This window comes from Rhinolophus sinicus, linkage group LG11, assembly GCF_036562045.2.
Source record: "Rhinolophus sinicus isolate RSC01 linkage group LG11, ASM3656204v1, whole genome shotgun sequence".
Taxonomy (NCBI): Eukaryota; Metazoa; Chordata; class Mammalia; order Chiroptera; family Rhinolophidae; genus Rhinolophus; species Rhinolophus sinicus.
Window position 1 is genome coordinate 45,144,450 of NC_133760.1, and position 12,734 is coordinate 45,157,183.

The 12,734-nt window shown below is 51.5% G+C and overlaps 1 long non-coding RNA gene across 1 annotated transcript in view; it reads right to left on the minus strand.

The window, feature by feature from the left end:
• The window catches only part of LOC141567518 (uncharacterized), a 68,333-nt gene that overhangs the window by 1,382 nt on the left and 54,217 nt on the right, over positions 1–12,734 (minus strand). Inside the window, exon 3 of the long non-coding RNA XR_012490202.1 lies at positions 10,142–10,256. This is a non-coding gene — a long non-coding RNA (uncharacterized LOC141567518). The remainder of the gene's footprint in view (positions 1–10,141; positions 10,257–12,734) is intronic.

A 12,734-nucleotide genomic window follows, 5' to 3' on the forward strand; every position in this document is an offset into this window, starting at 1 on the left:
AGGAACATGCACACAACTGCAAGATCAACTTTCAAAAGCCCACCAGCTTGCCTACACACCAGCAAAACTAATTTGAAGTAAAATAGCACAGCCACTATGGAAAACAGTAGGGCAGGACCCCAAATATTAAACATAGAATTACCATATGGCCAAGCAACTCCACCTCTGGGTATATACCCAAAGTAATGGAAAGCAGGGAGATATTTGTACAGCAATGTTTATAGCAGCATTATTCACAATGGACAAAAGGTGGAAACAACCCAAATGTCCATCAAGGAATGGATAAACAAAATGTGGTCTATCCATACAACAGAATTATTCAGCCTGTAAAAAGAAATGAGATTCTAACACATGCTATAACATGGATGAACCCTGAAGACTTTATGCTAAGTGAAATAAGCCAGTCACAAAAGGACAAACATTTTCTGATTCTGCTTATATGAGATACACATAATAGGTAAATTCATAGAGACAGAAAATATAATGGTGGTTTTCAGGGGCTGGAGAAGGGGGGAATGGGGACAGTGTTTAGTGGGTACAGAGTTTCAGTTTGGGGAGATAACATTCTGGAAATGGATGGTGGTAATGGTTACACAGCAATGTGAATGGACTTAATACCACTGAACTGTACACTTTAAAGGGGTGAAAATAGTAAACTTTGTTATGTATGTTTTATCACAATTAAAAATGATTTGAAAACATCAGAGAAAGAAATATGCCCTTCACAATAACAACACATAAGGTACTTTGGAATAAACCCAACCAGAAACCCACAGGACTCTGGAGAAAAGCATAAAACTTCAGGAAGAGATGTAAACAATCTGAATAATTGAAGATATACCATGTTCATGGAAGAAAAGAACCAATGCCATCAAGAGGGCAAATCTTCCCAAATTTTTCTATAATATAATGCAATTCCAACTAAGACCTCAACAGCATTTCTCACTGAACTTGATAAGCTGATTCTAAAATTCCTATGAAGAACTATAATACAAGAATAGCATATACTCAGAAAAGTGCATAAATTAGCAGTGGACAGCTTAATAAAGTTTTACAACGTGAACACACCCCAGGTGTCCAAGACCCAGATCAAGGAACAGAATCTTGCCCCAGAAGCCTCCCTGTACACCACTGTCACCTAAGGGTAACCACCCTCCTGACCTCTATCTTAATCAACTAGTGTTGCCTGTTTTTGAACTTTCTACACATGGTATCATACCATATGTACTCTTTTGTATCTGGCTTCGTTCACGCAATATCATGATTGTGCAATTCATCCATACTATTGTCTGAGTTAATCATTTATTCTCATTTCTGTGTGATAGCCCAATGTACAACCATCTCAGCATATATTTATCCATTCTACTGTTCACAGGCATTTACAACTAGCATTCTGGTACTTCTCCTTTGATCCACATTTATGCACAAATTTGTTGGGCATATTCCTAAGCGTAGAACTACTGAGTCATCAAGGAAAAATTTTAAAAGAACAGAGAATGTTTGTGTGGAGTGGGAATGGGGGGGTCTTGCCCTACTGGAGATCAAAATAAATGATAAAACTATAGTAATTAAAAGGCACACATATTAACACATCCCCAAATCTACACACACACACACACACACACACACACGAGTATACACAGGCATACACAGACATGCACACACACATACACATACAGGGGCATGCACTCCTGCCCCATGCACTCCACCAGTCACACAGACAACTCATAGATGGACTTCCTACACAAGATAACTGAGTGTCGCGGTCCCTTTCAAGTGGTATCAGAGCACAGGCCTGCAAGTATCCAGGAGACGGCTGCCGGAGAAGGAGAAGAAGAGAGAGAGCCCCCCACACCCGCCCACTGGCTCTAAAGGGAGAACAAAGTGAGCAGGATCAGAGGGTGCAAGGTGATGGCAGTGATGCTGAAGCCATTTATCACTGCCAGATGTGTGAAGGGTCAGGCTGCAGGGCACGCTGGGAGTGCCAGCAGGGATGCCTGGACCCCAGACATAGAGAGAAATAACCTGTCCAGTCGGCGAGGGACCATGGAAGGGCTGCCAGGACCCTTTTCTTAACAAAATGACAATGTGCTTTCTTTTTTGTCCAGGCCAGAAGGGGCTAGGGGCCAGGGCAGAGGCAGCCACAGCTTAATAAAAGGCTGTCAGTCAAAGCTCTAAAAATACCCTCCTGTTGCCAGCAGGCTCACTCCTGCACCAGCTTGCGGGCTTACTGCCGCCTGAATGGTCCCTTGGTGACACACAAGGACAAATGTTTGCCCAGAGAGGCCTGGTGTCAGGCAGCACACATGGTCCCACTGTGGCATCTGCCCTCTCCCCGCCACCCCTCCAGGACCCTCTAATAGGCATATCCTGGGCCAGGAAAGGGGTCATGGGGATCAGAGGGAGAGGGTACACCTCCACCCTAGGCTTCTCCATCCTCTGGGAGAGCAGACACCAGACACCTCTCCTTGCAGGTGGCTCCTTACCCCAAACACAGTCAAGTTTCATAGGGAACCCCAGAGACTCCCAGTCAAAAGGGGGAGGCATCACATGTTTAAGGCAACCTCCTAGTCTAGGACCAAGAATGATCTCTGCTTCTGCTAAGTTCCCAGTTTGGTGGGGAGGACCAGGACCTGTCCTTGGGGAGAGCCCAAGCTGAGGGGGAAGCATAGCCACTGCCCCAGAAAGACGTCTAGTCTGATGGAGATGGCACAGCTCTTGCCTTGAGGAGCTCCCAGTCTGATGAGGGAGGTACAGCTTCTCAACAACAGGTTCCCACACAGTGACAATAGCAGACTTTTAGCCAAAATGTCCTTCCAGTCCAGGGCTCCTCAAACTTCAATGCACTGGGGATCTCGCAAAAGACAGATTTCATTCTGCGGGCCTGGGGAAGGGCCTGAGATTCTGTGACTAACAATATCCCCTGTGATGCCAGTGTTATCGGTGCCTGGGTAGCAAGATGAGATGTATGGCGGGTGTAGATAAGCAAGCTCTATTGGCTGTTCTGCTCACGGAAAGAGCCCTGAGCCCTGGCTACCTGAGAGCGCTCTTTGGAGGAAGTAGAGTAGAATCTGATGGGCAGAGAGAGAATTCTGGAGCCAACTGCCTGCCACACACCTGGCACATGGTAGGTGCCCAAGACATGTCAGCCACTGCTTTTATAACAAAGAGTAACCATTGTGCCCACGGCTGGGAGGGTCAAGCTTCAGACAGAGCTGGAAGGGGGCTGCTCCTAAAGCCAGGGATGCAGAGGCCCTGGGAGTCAGGTGGCCCGAGAGGTACTGGGCAAGTCTTTGATCTTTCTGAGGCTCCGTTTCCTTACCTGTGTAAAATGGGGAGCATTGCATTGCCCGTGTCTGTGGATCTAGTGAGAGGTCAGGAGATCATACACCCAACAGCTGCGGAGCACAGCACCTGGCACTCAGTAGGCGCTCAATAAAGCGCTCTCCTGGGGGTGGCATGGGGGACAGCGGTGCAAGCAGGGACCCCACCGGCCTGGGACCCGGCTGAGCGCAGGAAGCGAACCCGCCCGCCCCGCCCCCACCCACCCCGAGGCAGCCTTTGAGCCTGCGCTGCGCTTTGAAGTCCCAGATGGGCCGGGAGGAAAGAGGATCCCCGCGCCCAGCCCCCAGCCAGCACCTGGATAAACACGCGCCGCCAGCCCCGCCGCCAGCCCCGGACCGACGGCCTGGCGGCAGGGACGGCCAGGCGGCCGGAGCGGCCCGGCAGCGGCTCACTTCAAAGGACCAGCGGCCGCCGGCGGGAGGGGCCCTAATCAGGCCCGGCTGCCGCCGCCCCGCCATCTGCTCTGCGTTAGAGCGCTCACCAATGGGGGCAGGGGCGGCTGGGATTGACTGGCACTGTCACAGGCTGTCCGATCTGTGAGCGGCAGTCATCTCCCGCACTAATTCCATTACATCACCACTTCATTAATTCATGCGTTCATTCAGCAAATCGTTGAGTGCCTGCTACATGACAAGCACTGTGCCAGGCAAAGGATATACAGTTTGTTCCTTCATTGATTCACCTAACAAATATTTATTGAACTCATACTATATACCAAAAAACCCTGGGGATACAATGCATTCGTTCATTCATTCGTTCATTCATTCATTCATTCAATAAACAATTTTTGGGTGTATGCTATGTGCCGCAGGCTGCACCCTGCTTCCTCTCCCTCCGGCCCCTTTCCCAGCCACACCCAAACCAGTCACAGCTCCTCCTTGCTCTCACCTCCATGCTTTAGCACTTGTGCCTGAAATGCCCTCCTTTACCCTGGACAAACTCCTACTCATCCTGCAAGAGCCCAATTCAAAACTTTCTTGCTTGGTGAAGCCTTCCCCATCTCTGGCAGTCCCCATCCTAAGTCCACATGGTGCATCCCTCCCACTAGAGAATATATGGCCTTGAATGACAGTGATTTATTCCTTTGCAGGGTCTGTGTGTCCCTACAGACTGACAGATCCAACCTGGGCCCTACCAGTCACCAGCTGCGTGGCTCTGTAACCTCTCTGTGCCTCAGTTTTCTCATCTAGACTCAACAAAGGACAAGATCCCCCTTGCAGAGTTATGGGAAATAGGCAGGTCAAACACAAGGCCAGGCTGGAGCAAGAGCCTGGTAAAGGCAGCAATGGTTGCCTGATTCTGTCTACAGCCTTCTGGCTCCAGACATCAAAGCTCAATTCATGCCCCCTCCTCCAGGAAGCCCTCCTGACCCACTGAAAACAGGATTCTTCTCCCTCTCCTGAGTTCTTGCCAGTCTGACTCCTGGCTGCTTGGGGCCTACCAGGCCTGTATCCTGGGCCCTATGCTCCAGAGTGCAGGGAGCTGACCCTCTTTTCTCCCACTGCAGTGCCTGGCACATTACTTAGCACATTGCACACCCTGAATCCAGCAGATGAGGAGGGTCCGTCTCAGGCCCTTGCTCTGCCTGAGTGGGGAGCTTGGACTATGTAGGTAACTCAGGTGCTGGGCGATAGCCCCCAGGGTCTCAAGAAGGTGTCTGAGATCACGAGTGTCACCCACAGGGTGGGTGGTAGGGCCATAGGTTGCCGTCCCATGCCCACCTGTGGGCTACCAAGTGCCCAGGATCTGAGGCTAACCAGGTCTTTGCCTTTTACAGCCCCTGAGGACACCTTAGAACCCATGGGAGCCAAAAAGAGGCAACCCCAGGGATTGAGGCTGGGATGCATGTCCAGGAGGCCAGGTTTTCAGGGAATCAAAGGGGCTGGTTACCCAGAGACACTGGCAGACAGACAGACAGAGGGGAAAGCCCTGAACCCCTGGGGTCATAATCCTTCTTGGGCTCTCAGATCCTCTGTCCCTTCCTGTCCATGTCCATCATCTGCTTCCTGCTAGTTCACAGCCTCCATCCCTGATGCGGCCTGTGTGTCTCTCAGCCCGTTGGTCACCTGTGGGGCCGTGGGAAGGAACTTGGAAGATGAGGTACTTGGAAAAGTTCCAAGCAGAGAGCCTACAGATAATGAATGTGATGTGGGTGTGTGGGGAAGGGCATGATGTTTGTTGTTAAACCATAGACTGGTGACGAAAGACTTGGGTTCAAGTCGTAACAGCCACTCACTAGCTGCGGGGGGGTTAGGGGTCCCCTGACATGAGTGGTGAGCGGATCAGGGAAGGCATCCAAGTCAGCGGTCCTAGCGGTCCCTCAAAACAGAGCCATGGCTTCCTGCCACTTTCCCCCAAGCACACGTGACATTCTCACCCCCAGGGGAAAACCTCACCTGGTGAAGCTGAGCTTCATTCTGGGCCTTCTCCTGCCAAGCGGGCTTTCTGTGGGTGCAGCTGTCTCAGGTCAGCACCCCCAGCAGAAGACCCTGAGGTGGGGATTGAGGAGCCTATGATGTTTTCAGGAAGTACTCCCAAGGGAGCCGGGAGAGGGAATGGGGAAGCAGGGTGGGGAAGCACAGGACCAAGCACAGTGTGATGTCAGGCCACGCCCGCAGAGGGCAGCTTCGACCCGCAGGGGTGTCTGCAGGGACAAGGGGGCTTTCATACACCTGCCCGTGAGGGAGTGTGAAGTCTCAGACATTTCAGACTCTCCGCAATGTAGACAAAGAGCCGCACGCCCCCCTCCTCCGCCAGGAGTCCCCTGAAGACCCAGGTGCTGGTCCTTGACAGCATGAGAAAGTGGAGCTGGGTGTTCAGAAATGATAACAAGGGACCCAGAGGATTGCCCAGCAATCCAAGATCTCCTTTGGTCCTGGCCCCTTCAGACACCTTCTGGGAAAAGAGCCCTGGGGGCAGCTCCAGGGTATGGCCGGCATGAGCACTGCCCCCATACTCAGGGCAGTTTCAAAAGGCTTGGGGCTCATGGTCAGGGCACCTCCTGCTGTCAAACGGGGGCTTGGCACATGTGGCCCAAGGCGACATAAAGTCATGATTTGACCAAATCACTGCCCGCTTGAAAGAGGGTCTGGAGAAGCCAGGGCTTGAGAGTCCAAGCTGTGTGTGCTTGGGCAAATTATTTCACCTGTCTGAGCCTCAGCTTCCTCGGCAGTAGATTGGGGGTAATTATAACAATTACTGAGCACTTACAATGAGCCAGACGCTGTGCCAAGCTGGTGGCGGACTGCTGGGCTTCCCAGGTCCTTACATCTCATTCGCACAGGGGGTGGGGCCTAACCAACCTCACCAACCAACCACCTGCCTTAAATTCCATTCATGTCACGAATGAAAAACAAACAAACTACTTCTATCAACCCTCATGCTAATAAATAAATGCTTGTGTCGTGCGGGAGACCCTGCTCGCTGCGCCATTTGTCATGCGGGAGACCCTGCTTGCTGCGGGGTCTCTGCTCCCGCTCCCCACACAAGAACGCAGGACATGGTGAGGCCAAAAAGGAACACCCACGGAGCCATAGGTAGGGGAGTCATACCACTATATTCTCTCTGGCAGCACTATACTCTCACTGGAGGCTGGATGCACACAGTCCGCAAACCGCCATCCGCACTTGCCAGCCCAGCCGCCATCTTCTTGCTAGCCCCCATTCTTTCTCTCTTCTCCTCTCTCTGCTAGCGTAGCCACAGCAGTTATATTAGTGGCCAATGGCTCACTGGTTACAGCTGACGGCCAACTAGCCACAGCTGATGGCCATCCCATCACAGTTGATGGCCATTTACTACCTGAGCCAGCACCTGTCTATGTGAGGCCGAGAGCCTGGAAACTACTTTCTGGGGCTCTGCCCCCACAGCTTGATATTGATAACAATATTTGAAGGTGCAAATTCGTGATGAGGACCCTTCATATATTACTTAACCATGCCTGGCAGGGGCCCCTTGTACAGGTGCACAGGTTGTACACTGCACAATTCCAGGAGATACCATGACAAAACCACAGTATGAATGGCAGCGCCTGGAATTTCTCAATGCTCCCCCTGCTCAGCCTGCGCCCGGCAGCCCTGAACTTAGCAGTGTGGACTCCTGATTTAGGTCATTCTGATGCTAACAGCCACCTCCAGGATGCAGAGTTATCTTGTGCACACACATTCATCACATGACTCACAGTGAAGCATTTTTAATGTCATCATCCAGGCAATAAAGCAAGCACTTGGTCCCAAGCCTGGCACACACCAAACTCAGTAAACAGTACTGTTATTTTGGTTTTGCCTCCAGCGTTTTTCTGCCCAAGCAGCAGCAGTAGAGTGGCTTTCTGCTTTCAGAGTCCCAGCTCCAGCTTTGGAGACCTTCTAGGAGGCCCCAGCAGGCTAAGTCTCCCCACCCTGCTCCCAGCTCCCCGCCCCCCATGCCTCTGCTCCTATTGAGACTGCCCCACACAAACCAGTCACTCGCCCTGGGGAGAAACAGGGTTGGATCACAACGTCCCTTCTCCTCTCAGAGTTCAAAGCTACCGCCAGCCCCCACGTGGCTGGCTTGATTTGTTTCTTATCTTTAATTTTTTTTTTGATCGAGCAGATCCCCTCTGGTTACTTTCTGCTGCATCTTACAGCATCTTTGGAGCGGGCAACAAAAGCATTCTTTTTGGAGCGGCAGGGGGCCAGGGCAGAGCTACTTCAAAGGGAATGCAAAGCGGCAGCGCTGTCCCTGTCATTGTCCTCCCGTGTGTCTGGCCCCCGTTGTCCTGAGGCCGCCCTGAAAAGGCAGGCACAAAGGCCACCGTTCAAAGTGGGCACCACACGATCCATCAGAAGACCAGTCTTTGCCTCCGCTCTGTTCTCTTCATCCTCACACACACAGGTTTCCAGCCAGGGGAGGGGAGCTGGCCTTGAAGTGCTCTCTCTCTCTCTCTCTCTCTCTCTCTCTCTCTCTCTCTCTCTCTCTCTCTCTCTCCCTCCCTCCCTCCCTCCCTCCCTCTCTCCTGAACCCGAACTTGTATTTTCAAGCAGCCCCTGATTGGCAACCGTTTTCCTCTTCCTTCCTCTATAGGATGAGGAGACTCCCAGACGGCAGGATTCCCCCCCGAGAATAGGACTGCTGAGGTTCCTTTGTGGGCTGGGAGCCTCGGTAGGACTGTTTCCCCCTCTGGGTTGGAAAGGGAAAGCGGCAAACCCCATTCCTGGCACCCGGGGGTGTGAGACCTGCTGAGCTAAATGGGAATTAAGAAATAGATTATCCAGCCCTGATTTTATAAAAGAGGAAACTGAGGCCCCGAAATGGGAAGTGACTTCTCTACTGTTATCGTCATCTGAGGGAGGAGACTGCGGCTCAGAGAGGTTAAGTAACTTGCCCAGAGTCACACAGCTGGCTAGTGGTAGAACTGGGTTCAAATCCCAGACTCAGTGGGACATTAAATGGCATTTGTCCTGCGGTTCTGGGTTCTCTTCAGAGACACACTGCGTGTAGTGTCTCAGGGAGGTGATGGGATCAGGTCCTTTGGGGGATGGGGGGTGGGATGTGATCAAGTCAGTGAGTCTGCACGAAAGGACTTAGGGGTGTCTTTAGTGCTGAGCTCAGAAGGCCCAGGGGAGGGGAACAAGCAGGGCATATCCTACCCTCAGAAGGCTCAGGGAACACAGGGAAGGTAGGAGATGCTTGTGTGGAAGCAGCCTGGCCATGTGACAATTGTGGAGTCCCTAGAGTCAGCCAGAACCTGGATTGAAGTCCCGGCTCTGCTGCCTGAACTGTGTGACCTCAAGCATCCATCTGCAAGATGGGGGCTGAAGTGTCCGCCTGGCAGGAAAACAGCCTCGGGCTCTGCCCAGCACACAGCAGATGCTCAAGAAGTGGTACAGCTGTCGTTGTTTCGTAAAAGTCAAGAAAACAGGACATAATAGAGATCTATTTGAGGTCTGAACATCAGCCCTGTGGGGCCAGGGGGGCAGTTAGGGGGCTGCTGGGCAGAAGGCAGGACTCAGAGGCTGAGAGCTCTGGAGAGGGGGCAGGAGGAGGCAGGGAGGGGGAAAGGATGACAGCAAGAGCAGACCTCGCCTGGACAATGGCTTTAGGGACTATTTCAGAAAGGACCCAGCCCCCCAGGAGAGCTGGAACTCTCCTTGAGGAGAGTTGAGAGAGTTGAGAGGAGGCCTAGCTGCAGACACCCCGCAGCAGCCTCGCTTGGCCGGGGTGCTAGGCCTAGCTCCGCCCACCGGCTTGCCCCTCTTTGAAGCTCAGCTCTGCCCTGTGAAATGAAGGGGGCGCGATCTAGTTTTACTTTTTGCGGGGAGGGGACTTGCTCCTGCGCTCCAAAGAGGTGGGGGCAAGGAAGAGGGAGGGCCAACCCGGGGACAGGGCCCTGGGGGGCCCCACCCTTAGCAGCACAGCCCCTCTGAGCTGGCTCGGATTGGGCCCCACTTAAGGCTGCCTTGGAACACAGGTGAGGTGGCTTTAAAACACAAGCTTGAAAAACTGCCACAGATTTGACTCAGCGCGAATTTGCTGAGCATCAGCTGAGGGCCAGATTTGGAGGAGGAGGAGGAGGAGCCAGTCCCTGCCCTCAAGCGGCTTACAGTCTGGTGGGGCGACGAACACAGAGGAAAGTGCAGGGAAATGGAGTGGCAGAGGCTTACGCAGGGCTTGGAATAGCTGGTACGGACCGAGCTCCAGGGATCCTCGGGGTGTATTGAGCTGATCTCTCTCTCTCTCTCTCTCTCTCTCACACACACACACACACACACACAGCCTGACACAATCCCTGAGACACCCATCCGCCCCAGATCCCACTCACCTCCATCCACCTGCCTGTGGTTGGAACCCACAGAATGAGCTTTCTACAGGTACGGAGATGGAAAAGTCCATAGCTGGCACAGACCAAAGTCATTTCTCTGAACACTGACCAAGTTCTGCAGGCCAAAAAAATCAATAAAAATATTAAAACCAGTTACTATTTATTGAGCACTTACTGTATGCCCGGCACCATACTAGAGACTTTCTATTTATTCACCGTTTCACCCTCTGATCAACCCTATGAGACACAGATGGGTACTATAGCCATGTTACAGATAAGGAAACATTAAAATCACTCTCCCTGGTCTCAGGGAGTGGCAGAGGCCGCAGCCTCACCCAGGCAGCCCTGCTCACAGGCTGAGCTCCTAACCACTGCACATTATGCCACCTGGGCGAGGCCAGCTTCCTGAAGGAGATGGGACACTGCTAGTGAATTTCTTACGAGGTTTGAAGAAAGAAACGGGACTTCCCATGGGCTTCCCGTACCTTTGGTCCTCAGTGTTAAGGCACACAAGCTCTGCTTAATCTCATTCCCCAAGACAAATCAGCCTAATGAAATCTCTTTCTACAAATTAATGCGTAGAGGAAACAGCTGAGTGTAAACAGAGTTGTAGGGCTGCCTGTTTAGATGCCATTGACTTTCAAATCAGCTTGCTTCTGCAGCCCGCATGGCAGAAATAGAGTCAAAATGCAAATGTAGCATAAACGACTCTATAATAAATGCTCATTCAACATTTATTCTTTCTCAAATCATCTCTTAAAGCCCTTTCATGCTAATGTCTAGAAGATGTGACATTAGAAAAATTGCTTTAACATGCTAAGGGGCTCCAAGATTAACAAAAAAAAAAGAAAGGACAAGATAAAGCTTTCGGAAGACCTATTTCAGAGGAATTATTCCTGCCTTTGAAAGCGTTCCAAGGTTGCTGCACATTTCAGCCTGTTGGCATACATGTAAATGAAGTGCTACAAAAGTCCTCGGCTCAGTTCCACTTGAATGAAAGCTCCCAGCCGCTGGCACAGTGGGGACAGGGAGAGCGGCCAGACTTCAGGATGAACTCAGGGGGGTGTGGGGGACTTTCTTGTCTTGACGGCAGAGGGGCTGGCTCCAGCCCAAGCCATGGATACCAATGTCAGGGTCCAGGACGGCTGCTGTGGCCAAGACCTGACTGCCATGTTGAACAAGCAGCATCTGCGTCTTTTATCAAACACGTTATCCGACCCACCCACAGCCACTGGCCCAAACGACCATTCTTGCCTCTCCGCTGTGTACCAGCTTGAGCAAGGTGTCTGCCCTCTCTCGGCCTTTTACCTGGAGATAACAAGAGAGCCCACTTAAAGAGGAGTCAGTTTACGTAACTGCAGGGTGTGCTTAGTGAAGACTGGACACTTAGGAAGTGCTCAAGGCATTGCTTGAGGTTGATGTGACTATTGGGACGTGGTTTCTCAAAGCCCTGCTGAACTATAGGTTGGAGGCTGAAGAAAGAGGAAGGAGGAAAACGGGTCACAGATGAAGTCACCAGAGGGTCTCGGTGAGGATTGTTCCAGGGTCTCCCAGCTACAGAGATCCATAGGGTCATGACCAAGTCCACTTTGAGGTCCAGCTCACTGCCCCTCCCCCTAAACCCAGCTGGGGCTCTTACTTCCCGAGTGGCCGTCACACTTGCCACGCTTCACCACATACACTTGAGTCACAGTGTCATCTATGCAGTTCCATCAAAGGATGAAATTTTGAATTAAGAGCCCATGTGACATTCCTGGACACCACATTTCCCAGCAAGCTAGATGGGCCACGCACATCATCCGTGATTACTGGAGTGTCTTAGAGTCCCCTGGACAGGAAGGGAAGGGACAGTCCCTGAGCATCGGCTGTGAGCTGAATTACATCCCCAAAATTCATATATTGGAGTCTTAACCCCTATTTACCTCAAAGTGTGACTGTATTTAGAGGGAGTGTCTTTAAAGAGGTGAGTAAATAAAAATGAAGTCATTGAGGTGGGCCCTCATTCAATATAACAATGTCTGAATAAGAGGACATTTAAACACAGACATATGCAGAGGGAAGAGCTGTGAAGACACAGGGAGAAGGCAGCCATATGCGAGCCAAGGGGAGAGGCCTCAGAAAGAACCAGCCCTGTCGACAGCTTGATCTTGGACTTCCAGCCTCCAGAACTGCGATAAAATAAATTTCTGTTGTTTAAGCCATCCAGCCTGTGGTCCCTTGTTATGGCGGCCCAAGCAAATTAATAACAGCATCTTCTAAACACGTTGTATCATTAATGTTAGTGGCAGCCCATTGATGTTGATATTATTCTCATTTTAAGTACTTCCACATTCGTCAGGGTGGACAAACTGCTCTAATCATCCTAAAAATGTAGTGGTTGACCACAATAAAAGTTGATTTCCGACTCACGTGGTAGCCCATCCTGGGAGGGGCTTTCCTGGGAGGCTCTGCTTCAGTGGTGACAGGGGCCAGGCTCCTTCCATCTTTAGTTATAGATGGAAAAAGACAACGAAGGGTCACACCTGGGGGGGGGGTTATGGGGAAAGTCTGCAGGTGGGGGCATCACTTCTGCCGGGGTGCCATTGCCAGAACT